General features: G+C 40.1%; 2 pseudogenes; both read right to left on the bottom strand.

Annotated features, from left to right (window-relative positions):
- Positions 1 to 1589: 1589 nt before the first annotated feature.
- Positions 1590 to 19404, bottom strand: LOC138033693 (uromodulin-like; annotated as a pseudogene).
- Positions 3635 to 4379, bottom strand: LOC138033390 (uncharacterized; annotated as a pseudogene).
- Positions 19405 to 20000: the final 596 nt, after the last annotated feature.

Below are 20000 nucleotides of genomic sequence, written 5' to 3'. Positions count from 1 at the left end.
TCGTCGCTTCGCTGGGCCAAAACTTGAGCCGAAAGTATAAGAATAATTACAAGAAAAACGCAGCTCAAGGAAACACGTCCGCACATGATAACACGTAAACATTTATTTATTACTTACATATGTACAGTGGACAAGGCAGAGGAAGCTCTGCTTGCCCTTACTTGACAATATTAAAGTTGAAATCTGAACTAGGTGAAAGTACAATATAATTATTGAAGGAAAACGTAATAGTAAAGGTGAAAATCTAAACTAGGTGAAAGTACCGTATAATGTTTATAAAAAGCGAAAGCATTCTGGAGATACCTCGTCTGATTTACACTCCAAAATGCTAAAAGGGCAAAATTATATTATTAAAAGCGAGAAACTTAGTTCGTAAACACTAGCGGAAAGCTATATACAGTGCTATTTGTTGGCGCATTTCATTGTCTTATTTGTTAATTAATTTGCTAATTTTATTTTGTATTTTGATTCTGAATAGTTTGGATGTAGGAAGCGAGGGGCAAAGGGGATCGAGTGACCTCACCCGGGGGCCCGGGAACCTGCCCGTGCAAGGCTCGGCCGCCGGGTGTGGCCACTATGCCTCGTGTCCCTGCTAAGATGATTACACGTAGCTCATCGTTGTCTACACGGCAAAAGACATTCATATGTGCCCAGGTATTTGACGTGGGGAGTAATAGGAGTGCGCCGCGAAGATTTGCGTGCGCACTTTTGTTTTGATTTTATTGATGATGGCCTGGGGGGAGGTGACCTTCTGTTCCAAAGTGCGAAGGTACCGCGCCGCCCAGAGCTCGTTAAGGTGGGGCTTCACCTGAATTTTGCTGAAAAATTGGTTTTTAGATTTTCCTTAAAATCGGCAACTTTAACTATTTAAATAAACATTGGAAAGTGTTTTTGTTCGATTTTTTGGGTATTTCCCTGTAAATGAATGGTTTGTTTACAAGCGGTTCAAATCTGAGTTCGCGTTGCCATGGCAACGTCGGCAGCATTGTTTGTTTTTTGTGGGCGTTTACAGGTTTTTCTGCGTCTTTTCTTGTCGAAACACGAATGGGATACTTAGTGACACATACATGACGCGAGATTTCGAGGAATCGCCACGAACTGCAGTTTGGGATAGATTTACTGTAAACCGAAAGTTGAGATTGCTTTGTGAAATTAGTGTACCGAGAAATAGTCGAAATATATATTGTTGAATGGCTGGAAAAAAGCAGAGAAGCAGCTACAGGCCTAAACGAAAGGGTAAAGGATTTGGCGGATCGAAAAGAAAGGGGAAACTTGGTGAAAACACTCCGTTAGCAGCAGCAATAATCGATCGAGAAACACCGAGCACCTCTCATGAGGAACCAGACTTGTCAGACTCTGAATGTGCTCAACCACTCAGTTCATCAGCGAAGAAGATGAAGCTCTATCATTCACCAGACGAATCTTCAAAATGTTTGGATGACGAATCAACTGAGCAATGCGAAGCAACTGGTTACAGGTTACTGGTTAAGAGTAATGTTAAAAAGAACACGGGAAATGAGATTGGATTTGGAGGACTGGCCATCCCGAGGAAGACCATGTCCGAAAAAAAACTAAAGCGGGACTGAGACTTAAGGCTGTAGAGTAAAAAGGATTGACGCTTTGAAACACCCACGCCCACACCTGAGGTGCTATAGTGCACTCACAGAAGGCGTGAGAGAAAGATTCCTTGAGGCCATAGGAAGCGCAACGCTCGCTGACACGGAGCCGGCGCCATTGCTTCAGGAAAGCCCGGTTTTTAATCACTCCATGAGCCAAGCGTCACGCTATATCTGCTTCACAATTGGTACTCAGAGCCCCATATATTCCCGCCCAGATGTTACGCCAAAGTAGGGTGATAGATAGCTTCCCCTCCCAAGCGAATATGCAAGGCAATCGCCGGAAAGAGGGGTTCACGTGTTTCGCGTAGTAGGTGCTTATACATTGTAACTAATTCTAATAGAACGTATGCACATGGCCTTACAGTTGTCATTTAAGTTTCGCAAACTAATTAACTTCAAGGAATTCCACTCATTTTCTACTAAAACAGGAGTAACTGCAAACGCTTTAGATCACAGGAAATTAAGTTGAACCTTAGCCCTAATCATGCAAGTGGGTTACATAAAGCAAGAGAAAAATCACTGGTCAGCGAGGGAACAGTTTGTTTCGTCAAAAATGCATGATCGTTGATCTTCCTTTTGAATTAAGAGCGTTCGGTTCCTTCAGTCCGTGCTGCAGTAACGGAGATTACAAGGATTAGCAGGTGAAGTTCCATGGATGTAATAGAGGTAGTAACCACTGCAGTTTTGCACTTGAATATTGGTGGAGTATTCGCAACAACTCGCCCTCCAGTGAAAGCAGACCTGTCGTGTCACGCTGCCTTCGTGAGCCTGGGGATGAGTTCCGTTTAACCACCCAGTTGCTTGTGTCCCGCATCTGTTTTGAGGGACACACCAATTAGGCATTTTTGTTCCTGCGTTTCCTTGGAAGCGAAACCAAGCTGGCCCAAGTGTCCTGTCGCAAGAAGGAGGCGTTGCATCGTTTGTCACTTTTCTGTCGGCATTGCCCAGTACTTGGTAGTTTTTGCATTCTAAGCAAACAAGGAACCGTCAATGAAATAATGGATTGAATTTTATGGTAGTTAAATCAGTGGCAACAGACGCGAAGACAAGTAACAGGAAATTATCAATTAATGCATTACCACCCTGAATGATATGATATTCTTAAACCAGCTGACCAGAAGAACACTTTGAAAAAAATAAAATTTTGGGGCTTCCCCGACCCCAGCCCCCTAAGTAAGCAAGGTTGAGACTTGTGTGGATTTTTCAAGATTTTTCGTGAACAAAATTGGAGTAAATTACCACCGCATCGTATCGGGAGCCCGTGATTAGGAACGAACAACTCCCATACTAAGCCTGTGTCACAACATTTTATAGACCGATCTATTTTAGACAAGAGAGTATGAAGGTAAGGCAGGTAATCCCTCATGTTGGCCCTATTCTCATCGTAATCCCTCTTTATTTATTTTTAGATCTCCTGCGAGATCCGGTATTCCCACGAGGGTTAACTGATAACCAATTATATGTCCCTATCATTACTTTAAAATATCTAAAATCATTCCGATAAAATCTTGAAACACCTTGCGATATGCAGTGAGTTCTTTAAAACTGCCTTCTGTATTCTGCTTAATGTCTTGTCAGCCTTCGTCTTCTCTGCAGTAAGCTCTCTCATACTATTTCTCACGTTTTCTGAACAAACACCCAGTACACGATATATTGTGCTGCTCTAAGTCATATCCAGCGTGCTGTTGCCTTAGCTCGAACCGCAGCGGTGCGTATTTATTTGTCTTTTCCTCGCTCTTTTCCTCCCTGCTGGCTATCCAAGGACAGCTCATCTCCAATAGGTACACCTTCTTCTTCTCCTTGTTGATAACTCTTGCGTCGATCCTGTTGTTCCTGACTTCTACGTTCTCTGCGAATACTGGGACGTCCCAGTACGCCTTTCCGTTATCATTCTCGTAAAGTGGCTTCAGTTGTTCCATCGAGCACCACGGTGGTATCGTTGTCACCAGGTCCAGGTCTTTCAGCATCTCGTAAAATGTAATTTTAAGTGCTGCATCATGACGTACAAGGTTCTTTCATTGGGCCAGTTTACTGCACCCTGTAAGTACGTGTGCTTGGGTTTCTGGAACTTTGCTACACATCCGACACAGGACGTTCTGTCCCGTTTCATGCCTTGTTTTGCTCTTATGGTGGGTCTTCGTTGGTAACATTTGGTGATACAGCTCATTCACCCCAGCAATGATACGTGTGGGCGCTGCTTTCCAATCAGTCATCCAAGCAAAGCACTCTTCGTCAATCTCTTCGTCGTCCCATCTCTGGGTCAGCAGCCTTCCCTGCCATTGTTCTCCTCTCACCTCTTCTAAATCCTTCTGTACCACTGCACCCTTCAACTACTTTCCTATCTGCTTAATTGGAACATCTGTGTTCGTCGCTATATCTGTGATGACTGGTTGCGGGTACACAAGGTGTAATCTTTACCCCAGCTCCAGTGCATACTTCTTGGCATCTTTAATAATCTTTTACCAGCGATCGTCGTCCTGTCTTTTCTCCTTTTTCCTCGAATCTTCGTATTACTTCCATGGCGTGATCTTCGTTGATGTATAATCTCACGGCAGCCTTAATCTTCTCCTGCTTGTACTCTCGCTTTATACTCTTGAGTCCCCGTCCTCCTAGCTTCTTTGGTAGTTACATCATAGCTGTTGATCCTAGGGGGTTCTTACCTCCATTCTCCGAAATCACCTTTCTTAATTCACTGTCTAGCTTTTTTAATGCCATAATCGGCCAACACTGGGTTGTCATTAAGTAGGTATGCACGGGCATTGCAAACTGGTTTGTTGCAACCATCTTGTTGTAATCAGATAGTGGGCTAGACCAAATCAATGATAATCTTTGTATATATGCCTTACCAACAATCTCTAACACTAAGGTATCATCCTGCTTGATGTTCTCCATGATTCTAAGGAAATTGTAGTGTGATCCCTGCTTGAGGCTATCTACAGATTTCTCGTCTCCTACGCACATACTTTCTGTGTCCCATTTTACGTTACCCTTCTTCACATGTACCACTCGACTTTCGTTCCAATGCAATCCAACATCCTTCATGCAAGACTTTACTTTCTTTGCCACTCTTCTCATTTTCTCTTCCGATGCAGCATAAAACGTAAGATCATCAATGTAAAGCAAGTGTGTGATCTTCTGCCCAATTGGCGTAGAGATTCTGTAGCCCTCCGTCGCACTCAGCCTACATGATATCGAGTTAATACAGAGAGTGAACAGTCTTGCGCATAGTGCGTCTCTCTGGGGAAGACCTCTTTTGAACATAATCACTTCTGATGTTTCATAGCCTTGCTCGGTTCTTGCGAAGATCCCAGTATTTTGGATCGTCTAGCAAAGCCAGAGTGGGAACTTGTGTAGTGAGAACTTTTCTATCAGGCATCGGTGATATACACTGTCGTAAGCTTTTCTTACATATACCCATGCCATGCTTACATTCCTCTTTCCACGCTTGCTGTCTTGGCACACCATCTGATCAATTAATAAGTTGTCAACAGTGCCCGCGCATCCCTCTTTAGCGCCTTACTGGTCTCCTTGCACGCGCCCACATTTGTTGAGATGTTCATTAGTGGGTTTTAGTAGGCACGCAGTATACCATTTGTAAAGATTGTTCAAGCATGTTATGGGTCTATGGTTTTTTTTTTTGTTTCGTTAGCGTTGTGTTTCTATTCCTGGGCCATCCGGACCCACGTCACAAGGAGGAAGACTACTGTAGTTCCAGCGGCAATTTTAGCAGACTCTGTTTACATCTGGAAAACTTGCAGTTCTGCTTACTGCTCATGGATTAGACTCCTGTCACACCATTGAGTTCTCCGCGTGTCGCAAGGAACTTGTACGTAGTTTTAATGAATATCATTTATTAATATATCATTATCATTATCATAAGTATTTTTATTCTTATTGGTTTCGAATAAGGAATACAGACTCAGAAAGGGATATGAGACCCTAATGACGGACATAAAAGAAAAAAGAGATGTGGGATACCAATTCTTCTACCCTCAATTTGATTATTGATCGGTTCCTTTGTTCACCTTTTTCAAATTAGCTGATATAATGACATTAATTGTTAATTTGGAATACTTGCCGTCTGGAATGCAGTAGGTCTGACCGTCTCCTCGGTAACCCAGCTTTCAAGTGCACTTATAGGACCCGAGAGTATTTAAGCAGAGAGCTTTTCCATTAATACAGTTGTGAGCACCACTGGTACACTCGTCGAAGTCTTATGGGAATAAGAAGAGATATGAAATTAGAAAAAACGTGACTGAACAACAAGCAGAACAGTTCCAAATATTTCAGACACAGAATGAAATGCTATGCGTTCGACCCTGTGAGCTTTCTTCATACGTTCAACGCACGTAATACATACAGTTTGCTTTTTCCTTCAGGAGGTTTTGTTTTTAAGTAGTGGCCTCCACACCAAGACATCGATATTCATTCATCCAATGGCCACGAATGTGAGAAAGTAAGTGTCTGAACGTAAGATGACAGCACAAACTGGTCGTGGAGCAAATGATTGCTGGTTATGTTAAGTTTTACAGCGAGAAATTAAAGCTGCAATGTATGTGTGCTCTTGACTTAAAATAGTTAGCGATGAAGAACATTTGAAATTAGGTGCGCTTTCAGCCAAATATAGGATCACAAATCCTAAAAATACATTATGGCAATCCGAATCTAGATCAGATCTAGATCATTAATTCGAATTCTTATAATTTATTTCGATACTGGGGTCATTTTAAATCAAGTCTCGAGAAACCAAAGCAATTACGGGAGACGAAAAGACAGCCAAATGAACTAATCACCAATGGCAGAGGGATTTCAGTTGAATAAAGAAATATTATTACGCGCTTGGACAATCTTGACGCTTAGTGATTGGCATAAAAAAAGTTGCACTACAGTTTTTTTCTTCTCTTTTTTAAACTAGTGACAAGCAAAGCATATAATATCAGTTACAAATGATTCGTAACATTTTTACTTGTAAACAGCTGCGGGGTGAGTTGCATGGAGACTAAGCCCCCTTCCCCCCCCCCCCCCCCATTCCCCCATCTCTGTTCACTTCCGTTTCTTTTTATGCATGCTCATTGAGACAAAAAGAACAGCCAGAATCGGAGCTCTGTATCTCTCACCATCTCTCGCCACCTGAAGCTGCCACAAGATCACGGACTCTGGGAACGAGATTGTATTTCCTTGCTGGTCATTAAGAAGCCAGTAGGCATATGTTTATGAGACCCGAATTGTAAACAAAGAATTGGCTATTATGATTAGTTTATCAAACTGTACGCGTTTGTTGTGTTTGGTCAGATTAATTTCTTAAAATTGATGATCCAAGCAAAGGCAAAACTGAAGCAATCACGCACTACAACAAACCACCTTTACCTTGGCAGCTCAAACCATTTCCAGTAAAACCAGTTTTACAGGTGCAATGAAATGATGCCAATGTATTTTGGCAGATGGCATTAGCATCACAGACTGGGACTGAAGCGTTGCATTCGTCTGCGTCTGAAAAAGATTCCGAAAACAACGAATGTAGATACGATTCAAGAAGTTGTGTGAATTAGAAAGTTAAGCGTACGTCCCGCCTTCCTACCCAGCGGTATTGTATCTGTTTCCTCGAAATGAAAGAGATCATTTATGAAAACAAAAAGGAGGAAGGAGAAATACCTTTTCATCACCCTTATTATCATCATCGTCATCGTCATTGTCATCGCCATCTTTATCGTCGTCGTCGAGGTCGTCATCATGCTCATCACCATCACAAGGTTTTTCTACCCAGCATTTTTCTTCCCCTCGACATTTCAACAATTCATGTTCATCTTTTGTTGACTGATTTTGTTTTCATTTTCCCAAAATACTAAGAAAGGCATTTTTTAGTTCAGTCGTGAGAGCACACTCGCCTCCCTGTCCCGAGTTCGTTCCACTCCATGGTAAGACTCGGCGTTTCTACTCTGCTCTAGGAAGCTCTTTTCCGGGAACTCCAATCTTTCTTTTCTTCGTATCAAAACCACCGACATGTTATCATGTTAATTTTCTATAATTTTTATGTCATTGTTTGTAGTCTTTCCAAATAGTAGAACACTTGTGTTTGGTCCTATATGATTGATAGTTAAATGAAATAATAATTGTTGTTGTTGTTGTTGTAATTGTTCTTGTAATTTGTTTACCCAAGGAACACCTTAAGGGAGCTCAGGGGCTCGTTCAACATGTTCTCCGTGCATTCCGGATCGAACTGTAATTAGGCAGTGTTTGTTTTTCTGGAGAAAACATCTCAGAGCAAGGAGCGAACCAAAAACAAACTCAACCCACATATGACGCCAGGACCGGGAATCAAACTCTGGCCACATTGGTGTCACTGCTCCTTGCATTACGTTAAAATATCCTGAAAACGGCATAGAAATAAAAAGTGCCTTTGTGCAAGGCGCCCCTTAGGTGTCTCAAGCAACCCACCTCCAGTCAGCATGTCACAAGGAACCAACACAACTTGGCCTGGTTTAACTGAATCGAGCCAGTACCTGCCACTGACCACGCTGTCTCCTTCACTCGCTTTGATCTCGGAGCAATATTCGGCAGGTATCTCTTGGATGGAGCCCAGGGGAACTGTAAAGTTGCAAACATTTGTTCAAATTCAAGTAAGTTGCAAGTTGCAAGTTGCAACCTTAAATAAGTTGGGCCTGCAGTGGGAACTCTTTCATCAAATTAAATATATTTAATGTGTAATTGCTTTTTATCGTGGAAGTTCAGTTTGATATCATCAATCTAGTTCAGGTACTCCACTTTAACAACCTGTAAGAAAAACTAGAAATATACGTATTTCCTTACATGTCATAATGAAATATGTAGCACGAAGGGTCCCTCTCAGTACTTGCTAGCTATTTGCAACGTTACAATAAGAGTAAGTGGTAGAGCCAGCGTTCTCTTTAAGGCCTGGAAAATTGCTGAAAATGGAAGGGGCACCCAGTTGACTGTTAACAAAGCGAAGGAACTTCGACCACAAATCTAGCGAGTGGCCAGAGCGAAATACCCTTAGACTCCCGTGATCTAAGAGTTCGCTTCCCTAACTACTTCCAAATAGATTTCTTCTTTGGCTGGTCATGAGAAATTGGTGTTATACTAGGATTATGTCTTCAAATTAAGATGACGATAATCTTTATTCTCAATACTTGTCTACCTGACAGTATATTGAAATTGAGAGGCGAATTTACATACTGATCAATCCTGGTATAGTCAAAGGATTAAGAACGGCATCATCAAGACCCAGTGCTCTTTAGACCGCACCATGCTGCCTTCGTATGATATAATTCTCCGTTTTACAGCCTTCGTTCATTACCTCTTTAAGTGGAGCGATATAAAGAACCCACGCATTAGTCGCAAAGAGTGCGGAATATCGATGGTTTTCAAAGTGACGCTATCAAATTGTAAAATCAAAAATGCAAGCTGTTTTGAATTTTTATCTACAGGAGGCTAAAGATGATCTTGAAATCACGACGCCTTTCGTTTCGAAAATACAACATTTTTGAATTTCCAAATTGTCACCTTGCGTGGCACAATAATACAAAAGCTAGTTGGTTGAAAAAATGTCTATCCCTTTGAATCTCAGCAGTTTGAGGGGTTCAGCTACATTACGAGAAGTGTTGATACACATGTATCTTATATCATGAACGAAAAGTAAGCGCTTTCATCGCAAAGTGAACTCCAGCTGTTCTTGTTGATTTCTCGCCGCCGTATTAGTGCATAACGGAGGTGCATTAACAAGGCGGCTCCATATAAAACTCTTTAAAGTTGCGTGGAACTCTTCCACAAATAACTCGAAAACGATGTATCGCACAGACCTGAGAATTGGAGAGGTGATATATGAATTTGTCTCTCCTACAACATATCAAAATTTTCGCTTTTTTCATTGAACTATTTCGATTTTATTTTTTTGTTGCGTGACAGTGAAAACGATCTATAGTTCCTCGTTATGCCCTCTGTCAGTACAAAGGGCATGATTGGCCGAATTGGCAACCCCACTTGGCTCGTTTTACGACAATTAGTTAAGAACCAAGGTAACGATACCTCTTTTACTAGGTCTTGTCACGTATATCCGATCTGAGTGTTGAACATAATCATTTGGTCTCGCCTCCTTTGTGCGTTTGTTTAACTCGCACAAATGTAGACTCATGACGTAATTGATGCTTTGACATCGGATGTCGGCGTTACATAACTGTCCGCAGGTCAGCATGTTTGCAGCAGTGCGTTTCTCAAACACATGGCCTCTTAACATCATACCATATGTGGAGTGTACACTTTGGCACTGCTGAGCGTCTGCGCGACACACACTACACACCAGATACATCACTGCTGTGCTGTAAAAGTGCAGGATCTTGGTCATTTTTATAGAAGCAAGCGAGTAAGAAGACCACAGGAAACTGGAAAAAATGGTAGAGAAATAGGTATTAAATTAGATCCAACTTACTTTAAATCAATGATGAAATGGTATATGAAATGAATCATATATGAACTGCGGATATGAAATCAAGTGAAGCTATGGTCTTCGCAGTTATGAACGCAATTTTTACAATTGCCTAGAGAAGCCTGAAAAATCCAGGAATTCAACGGGGTTTGAACCTGTGACCTCGCATATCCGCAGTTCATACATGATTCATTTCATATACCATTTCATCATTGATTCATTCCTCACGGGACCATTAGAACCCACAAATGACCAGCTCCCAACGTCAGTGGCTTCATAGCTCAGTTAGTTAGAGCGTCGCACCGGAATCGCGAGGTCACGGGTTCAAACCGCGTTCAAGTCCTGAAATTTTCAAGCTTCTCTACGCAATTGTAAAAATTGCGTTCATAACTGCGAATATCATAGCTTCACTTGATTACTTTAAATCAGTTTCAACAATTGCAAGACTATTTCTTATTCCAGGGATTGACTACACAATACTACTTTTGCACGTAACCGCAGCGCTTTGGTACTATAGAAACGCCAATTATTGCTAAAAAGATGTACTCATTTACAGAGACAAAGTAGATCGCCATAGCAACAGGAAAGCCATCTAAAAACGCAATATACTTTGTCTTTACAGTGCAACGCTCCTCACCGTGGCCACCCGACAAACTTTCACATTTGACAACTCCGTGTAAATACGTCAACCCAACAACCCATGCAGCGTCCGAGTTACAGCTGTGTGAACTTTGCAAGGAGGCGTGACTATCAATCAAATTCACACAACCTGAGTGGCAAACAATTTTGTAAAAAACTTTGTTAGGTGGCCACGGTAAAGCGTGTAGCACCATAAAATCCCATACCCTTATTTAATTTTCCGGAGATGATCGGCAGGCGGAGATGAAACTCTGCAAAGTAAAGGACGGTTCATTTTTTTTTATGGGTTAAGGGGGGGTTGGGGTTTGGGGAAGAGTCATTTGGAAATTGTCTCCTCCCCCCTCAGCCACCCTATTTTTCTTCCACATGCCCACCCCCCTCCCCCCTTCCTCATCAGGCAATACTTTTTGGCATTACCTAACTAGTGAATTCCATGGTAAATTTTACGCTAAAAACATCACAAAGCAATGAATGCGATATCGGTTTTTCGAGTGAAATTCACTTTGGAATTCACCAGTTAGGCAACGAAGTTTTGTTGAACCGCACGTCAAGTTTTAAAAGAAAACAAGCACAACCTCCGTGAGTGAATGGAAAAGGAAAAAAGCCATTTCAGAGTCAACTGTCAATACCCAGCGAGTAGGAATCACGCTAAAATTAGAAACCATGAAAAAACTTTGTCAGTTTAAAGTCACAAAAAGAGTTTTACTGATGTACTTTATTCCACAAGTCTGAAAACGAGATCATTCACATTTTGATTTATTTCAGTGAAACACGCCAGCTTGGCTTGAAACAAGAATCGGCAAAATATGGCAATGCAACCAAGAAAGGAACTTCAAACAAGATCCGCTCCAACACTAAATTACCTCTAGGTGCTTTAAAAAAACTTCTGAAAACACAAGCTAGTGAAATTTCCCCCTAATTTTACGAGAACTCATTGCGATTACGTGTTTATAATATACAGACAAACTTTTCTTGTCACTGTTGAAGCACATCGAAAAACAGTTTAGCAAACGGATTAAAAAAGCACTTGTTCGCTCTCATTTTAAAGCAAAACAAACAAACAAACAGTTCAACTCATCGGGAGAAATGCCTATTGTTCTCAGTTTATCTTTGTGTCCAAAATAGTACAGATAATTTTTATTTAATTACAGTTGGCAATAAAAACTCGATTTTCATTCCTGAACAAAGGAAAAACCGATCCACTATTTAAAAATACGCATCCACTTTAAATAGCGCATCCGTAAAAAAAACAAACGTTTTAGTGCCCAAGGAAAGCATTTGTCCACTTCTTCCACCAAGTATGAGCTATTACTGGTATTCTGTTTTGTCGTTATCATTCTCTTTCGCTTCTGTTCTAGTCATAGGTCCTCCAGGCATCATGTAACCTTATCAGAGCTTCTAAAGATATGCCAAAAATCGCAATACAGAGAAAACAGCAGCTCTAATAAAATTAAAAATAAACACTCAGCTTTAAGTTAATATCCGTCCGATGCTTGACTTGAATACTGCGTAGCCGCCAGTGTGGACCACAGCTATCATGATATGTCAAACTGAATTGAAAGCAGCGAAAAATGCAGAAACAAAACATTTTCCAAACGTTTTACCACCTGAACACGAAAAACGTTGACTGTGTAAGAACTATAGTTGACGTAGTATGGCCGTGTAGCCGCTTCGAGCCACAGAATCGAAAGCGCGCGAAAAATGAAGCCTCGCTTATGTTTAGGTGCATGAGTTAACCTTGTTGAGCTTGCAATCCAATTGAAAATCAGTACCTGGTCAGTGGTCAATTAAAAAAAAAAAAACAGCTGACCTCGGTGAGCTCTAAGCTTGGGCTCGCGATATGGTCACGTGTACTGGTCAGCGGATACCTTGGTTTAACAGTTGTCAATTGATCAAAACATGGATGTCCAATGTGAACGATGTAATGCTGTAAACTAGCATGATACTGGTCAAATTAGCATACATGGAGGGGTGGACGTAAGGACTTACGTACGTATGTACGGACGGTCGATGACGTCATGGCTATAAAACCAAAATTTCTCGCATCGATATTTTCTTAACTATGGTGCTCCGCGCGGGCGCAGCTCCGCTAAAAAAAAAAAAAAAAAAAAAAAAACTCTATAGTACCTTTCGTTTGCTAAACAAAGTCAATAGCCCTGCACCCTGAGGACGTTCTCCAAGCCCTGCTCGTTCAGTGAACCATCCCCAAAGCGAGAAAATTAACGGCTTGTGGCGAATGCCATGTTGATGGATTGAAAGAATGTAGTTTCAGTTAATTGCGAGGCTATTACATCTCTTGTCATCAAATCATAGGATCCTTCAGTTTGAGCCTTGCTTCCCTGATCGTATTTTTGCGTGTGTTCATGTCTGAACCTACACTGGTTTCTCTTAGGGAAACTGATAACATCCATGCCAGAACACTGGACGAGAACCAACAGGTGACCAAGGAAAGTTGCAAAGTAATTAAAGCCTCTAACTCCTATCCTAAGTGCAGCAAAAACGACTCAAAGCAAGTTGCTTAGGACCAATGCCAAAATCAAATGATATCGTGGCAATATTCATTCTCGCTTTTCCTTCTTTTTATTTAATTTTAAAATCGTCATGACTTGACTGACTTGATATTTTCAAACGACATTACTGTGGCCGTAACTATTATCACTTCTTATAGATCCTTTTACGCCTTGACATGAAGGAGCTGTTAAATGTCTACCTCGATTATGGAATCAAGCGATTTTTTTTTTCGAATGGTAAGACGGGCATACTCGGGAAACAATCTGAGTGTGGAGAAAGTGTGGAAAATATCTGAGTTCGAATGCCCGTCTATGCACTGAGCTACATGGCGGACTCATGCAAGCCTCCCCATGAAACCAGGTTCAGATGACAAAGTCCGTCTATGCTGCTAGGATTTAAAGACTTTGATTCGTGGAAATTCGGCATATTTTGTAACGGACTTGGAAAATTATTTTCTAGGCCCGTTACGCAGTGAAACAGATGAAACTGACTTTAAAAATGTGTTGCTTAGGGAGGAAGTCCAATTAAATCAATGTTTCGGGCGACAAGTTTATTGTGATGTGGTAACTTGTTTTGTATGTCATTGTTATTATGTAAATAGGAGATCTTAATGTTTTGTCCCTTTTCAAACAAGCATACCCATGGACTATGAACTAATTGAGAGGAATAAAGAAGGGATTAAAACAGATGTAAAAAGAAGAGCGAATAGGAAGCGACAAGACAAAAAAACAGGTTTATGCTCGTCGTTGTGTAATAAACTGGAAGGCACCTTTAACTCTGAAATTTAGAATGCAACTTATTGCAATGCAACTGAGCTTAGAAGCACAGAAATTATGGGAACTGGTACGGGGCAAAACATCTGTTTATGAAAGCAAAAATATGAGGGTGTTTTGACTGTTAAAAGACTTCATGCGGTATTTCTCAATTTCCAATGTCGATAAATTGTTCAGTTATTCTTCAAGATGAAAGAATGTTGTTTCAATAAGTTAGTTGCCAGCGGGGCTTTTAACGCTGACATTTTCAAAAACGACATTCTCGTCATCAACGCATATATGATAACTTTTAGCCTTGTTTCAATGATGATAAATATTTAATCACTGCTAGGAAAACTCGTAGAGCTTATTGATTATTAATTTAGAAGGCAGGATTCTGACTTTTGTAGGCGTTCAAAACTTGATAGAATGCATTCTTCAGACTTGAGGAGCTTAACTTGGGTCAGGAATGTGGGTCCCCGCTGTTTAGGTAAAAAAAAATTACCAAAATCTCAGCGGGAGTTGTAGCAAGACTCACACCAAAAAGGCAGAGCGAGAGACAAAGGGAGAGAGAGGTGTTAATCTCGACACATTTGTTGGGCCGACTTCATGACGACAAATAACTCAAATTACTTTAAATTAATTTTGAGTGATGGGTCAAAATACTCCAGAGGCACAGTCACGTGAATCAATCTGAAATATTTCCTAAAACACGGTTTACAACGGCCACCATCATGCAATTAAAAAATGGAAAATTATTTCTTTATTCTCTTTATTTCAAATTAATTTAAACACAGACAAATTAAATATATCTTAACTTTCAGGCTACCGAGATGCAACTTGTTTTGCCTGGCATACACTTTTCTCAACAGCAACGGTGAATTGGTTCTTTTCTCATTTGAAAGCAATCCATTTTTAAGTTTTATACTGATGAAACTCAACAACTGAGGAATAAAAATCAACAGCTATTACACCTTCGAACATCTGCTTCCCTAATTCTCCGGTTAAACATGAGACGTTAGTGATGTATTGGTATATTTGTTAATTGGTTTTGCCTGGCATACACTTTTCTCAACAGCAACGGTGAATTGGTTCTTTTCTGATTTTAAATCAAACCATCATGTTTTAAGTTTTATACTTATGGAACTCGATAACTGAGGAATAAACCTCAACAGCTATTACACCTTCGAACATAATTCTCCGGTTAAACAAGAAACGTTAGTGATGTATTGGTGTATTTGTTAATTTAAACACAGGCAAATTATTTTTTCAGTTAACTTTCAGGCTACCGAGATGCAACTTGTTTTGCCTAGCATACACTTTTCTCAACAGCAACGGTAAATTGGTTCTTTTCTAATTTTAAAGCAATCCATTTTTAAGTTTTATACCTATGGAACTCGATAACTGAGGAATAAAACTCAACAGCTATTACACCTTCGAACATCTGCTTCCCTAATTGTCCGGTTAAACATGAAACGTTAGTGATCGATGTATTGGTGTATTTGTTAATTTAAACACAGGCAAATTATTTCTTAACTGTCAGGCTACCAAGATGCGACTTGTTTTGCCTGGCATACACTTTTCTCAACAGCAACGGTGAAGTGGTTCTTTTCTGATTTTAAAGCAAACCATTTTTAAGTTTTATACTAATGGAACTCGAAAACTGATGAATAAAACCAGAAACCCATAAGGGTTGAAACGTGCAACGGCCTCTTGTGTGCTGGGAAACAAGCTTCTAACTATCCAATTTGCTAAGTACCATATTTGGAACAAAAAGAGCGAGGGGGTTCCAAATATGGTACTTAGCACTGAAACATTCAACCAATCAGTTCGCACTGAATATTAGGAAACTGTGAACGCGCGTTACACGTTTCAACCCTTATGGGTTTCTGATAAAACTCAACAGCTATTACACCTTCGAACATCAGATTCTGCTTCCCTAATTCTCCGCTTAAACATGAAGCGTTAGTGATGTATTGGTGTATTTTTTAATTTAAACACAGGCAAATTATTTCTTAACTGTCACGCTACCGAGATGCAACTTGTTTTGCCTGGCATACACTTTTCTCAACAGCAACGGTGAATTGGTTCTTGTCTGATTTTAAAGCAAACCATTTTTAAGTTTTATACTCATGGAACTCGATAACTAATGAACAAAACTCAACAGCTATTACACCTTCGAACATAATTCTCCGGTTAAACATGAAACGTTAGTGATGTATTGGTGTATTTGTTAATTTAAACACAGGCATTATTTTGTCAGTTAACTTTCAGGCTACCGAGATGCAACTTGTTTTGCCTGGCATACACTTTTCGCAACAGCAACGGTGAATTGGTTCTAGTCTGATTTTCAAGCAATCCATTTTTAAGTTTTATACTCATGGAACTCGATAACTAATGAATAAAACTCAACAGCTATTACACCTTCGAACATTATTCTCCGGTTAAACATGAAACGTTAGTGATGTATTGGTGTATTTGTTAATTTAAACACAGGCATTATTTTGTCAGTTAACTTTCAGGCTACTGAGATGCAACTTGTTTTGCCTGGCATACACTTTTCTCAACAGCAACGGTGAATTGGTTCTTTTGTGATTTTCAAGCAATCCATTTTTAAGTTTTATACTTATGGAACTCGATAACTGAGGAATAAAACTCAACGGCTATTACACCTTTGAATATCTGCTTCCCTAATTCTCCAGTTAAACATGAAACGTTGGTGATGTATTGGTGTATTTGTTAATTTAAACACAGGCAAATTATTTCTTAACTTTCAGGCTGCCGAGACGCAACTTGTTTTGCCTGGCATACACTTTTCTCAACAGCAACGGTGAATTCAGTGAATTGTTTCTTTTCTGATTTTAGAGCAATCCATTTTTAAGTTTTATACTTATGGAACTCGATAACTGAGGAATTAAACTCAACAGCCATTACACCTTCGAACATCTGTTTCCCTAATTTTCGGGTTAAACATGAAACGTTAGTGATGTATTGGTGTATTTGTTAATTTAATTAACACAGGCATATTATTTCTTAACTCAGTTTCAGGCTACCGAGATATAACTTGTTTTGCCTGGCATACACTTTTCTCAACAGCAACGGTGAATTGGTTCTTGTCTGATTTTAAAGCAAACCATTTTTAAGTTTTATACTCATGGAACTCGATAACTGAGGAACTTGTAAATTTAGAATGCTTAATTGTAGCTGTATAAAATTTCATACCGGGCTAATTGATATCCCAGCATGTCACAGGGAGGCACATGCAATATTAATCACAGACTTATCAATTTTCTAGCTGCTATCATGATATCCTGATATCATGAAATTGAACCTAACAGCAATTATTTTACCTCAACGTTTGAGCTTGAGCCTTTATACCGGGAAGGCTTCCAGCACCGAATTCCCCGACGTCAACATTGTCTACTGCCTCCATAACTCGTTTGAAAACATGAATACAGAAATCCATGACATTCAGACGAAGACTGCTCAATTAATCCCCCCACAGAGGCCAACCAAAGTTATTCCGTAAGCTTCGTCCACGTTTTTACCAGAATTTCGGGCGGCGAGTCTAATTTGCAGGTCGCAGGTTGCAGGTCATAGGTTGCAGGTCATTGTTTCACCAATACAGAAAGTATCCTAAACATTCTTAAAAGCTACCCTTAGGCCTAAGGCCTAAACAAAAGTTTTTAGGCCTAAGGTTAGCTTTTAAGAATGTTTAGGATACTTTCTGTATTGGTGAAACAAATGACTGCAACCTGTGACCTGCGACCTGCGATCTGCAGATTAGACCTGCCGAATTTCGGAACGTGATCACCATTTTCCCGCAAAAAATTACCGACTTGAAGGCGACAAATCTCTCTGCGAAAGAGCTGGAAAAACTTTCCTTCGACAAATTGGCTAGCATTTTACCCTGGATGGCAGAGGTCTTCTCGCTCACCAGCGGCGAGGAGCGTCGAAGTAGTGCTGGTCGGCGAGAGACGACAGCGACCTGTACCATTTTTCCCCGGGTGAGAGAGTTAATCCATAAATCCTATAGAACGAAAAATGGTTCCGTGTCCCAGCACTAACCGCCACTGTCGATACGCACAAACGAACTGAAATAGATTTGTGTTCCCCACAAAATTCATCTCGCCCCTAAATATGGTCATTCAATAAAAAAAAATAACTACTTTTTTCTGCTTAACGTAAGTTCACAGTACAATCTGATCGATCCTGAATGCTTTAATACTTTCCTGAATACGAAACACCTTTTGTGTTATGTTTTTAGCCTTTGTTGATGGATATCTTCACCGTCAGGAGACGTCCAGCCGAGAATTCCTGAGTCGGCTTAAGCTCCTCGTGTACGCTTTTTGGATCAGAAAAAGCAATTTGACTGAAACTTCATAATAAGTTAAACAGTAAATTTTAGCCCCTTACCTTGATTATCTCTTATGAAGCGTTGTTCTTCTCTCCTGATTCGAAAGCTCTACCGACAAAAATTGTTAATTTGGACAAGTTAGATGTTTTCTTGTCTGACACCTACCCTGTTTTCTTTCAGGAAAACATAAGAAGAAACTAACCGACAACGTCCATCCCAGAACAGTGGACAAGAACTAAGGGAAGTTGAAAATTAATTCACTCTACTGTGTCCGTTATCATAAAGCGCAGCAAAAACGTTCTCAGAAAATGTTACTAGGCCCGATATCGTGGCGATCTTATCGCTCTGTAGATACTTTTTTTTTTTTTCTTTCTGTAGGTCAATAATTAATGCTGAAAGCATGCTTTGGAGCAACATTTTTGTGGCCGTCACTGCTATCTTCTCTTATAGGATACTTTCAATCCTTGTCACGAACGACAAGGAGATGTAAATAGAAGTTAATCCCGGTTAATTAATTAATGGAATCACTGACGAGAAATATTTTTTTGAACGGTTAGACGGGGACGCTCGGGAAACAATGTTAGTGCGAAAATAATGCGGAAAAGTGTGGAAACTATGGCAAATATTGCCTACATGGACTAACTAATGCCAGCTATGCCATTAAACTATATTAAGATGATTGTATTTGTCCGGCTATACTGCATGCGCAAGGTCTTGAATTTTCAAAATTGAGCATTTCTTTTGTCGCAAGCGAATTGCAAGTAATCGATTAGGCCTGTTACCCAGTGAGACAGAAAGGCCGATGTCCAAATCCAACTTTTCGGCGGCAAAAATATCGTCCTGGCCCCAGTTGTTAAAACGATGGATAGCGCTATACGCCGGATAAATCTCTATCAACTGGATAACTCAATCGGTTTTGCTAGTGTTTATTCGCTGGGCAGTGGTTTATTCGGTGGATAGCACTATCAGTCTAAATTTTTGCTTGAAATTTTAATTCTTGTTCTTGATAATTAAAAAGTCACACCCATAAAAAGGAGAAATGTACGTTATTTTTAAACAATTTAGCTAATAATTCCTACCTTTCAATTTATCCCGATTTCTTTCTTTGATCTTAATCTTTTGAGGTCTAAAAAGATCGTGAGTTTTGTCTTCATCGATCCCTCATCATCCAACTTAATTTATAGCAAATTGACTAGGTGTAAATACGATATGTTTGTCTTTTATTGATGATTAAGATCCACTGTTGGTGAATTATTAAATACACCTTGACTTATCCCTCTTTCCCCGATACCTTTGCAGGGGTTTCGTTTCAGGCCGGACGTCCGGTTGTTTGACATGTAAAGTCCGGTAGTAATTATTTTTTCAAGTGTGAAAATCGTTTTTTTTTTTTTTCATTTATTAACCAAAGAAAGACTCCCCCCTTATTTTACTCTCTTAATTTTGTAATGCATGCAATCGAGAAAAGCCTTTTCTCATCGGGCAGAATGAGTGGACATCATTTTCTCAGCAAGGAAATAATTCCTGTCATACACATGTATAATAAAATCATTTTTCATTATTCCCCGTCCCTTCCCCCCTCCCCTGTTAGCGAAAAAATATTGACCAGAAAAGTTCGCTGACAAATGACCCTGACTTTGATCAGAGAGCATCTGTGTGAATCAGTCTTTCTCACGTTTCAAGTG

This window comes from Montipora capricornis, chromosome 14 (genome assembly GCF_036669925.1).
Source record: "Montipora capricornis isolate CH-2021 chromosome 14, ASM3666992v2, whole genome shotgun sequence".
Lineage (NCBI taxonomy): Eukaryota > Metazoa > Cnidaria > Anthozoa > Scleractinia > Acroporidae > Montipora > Montipora capricornis.
Note: the sequence above shows the minus strand (reverse complement) of the source record. Positions and strands in the feature narration are given on the sequence as shown.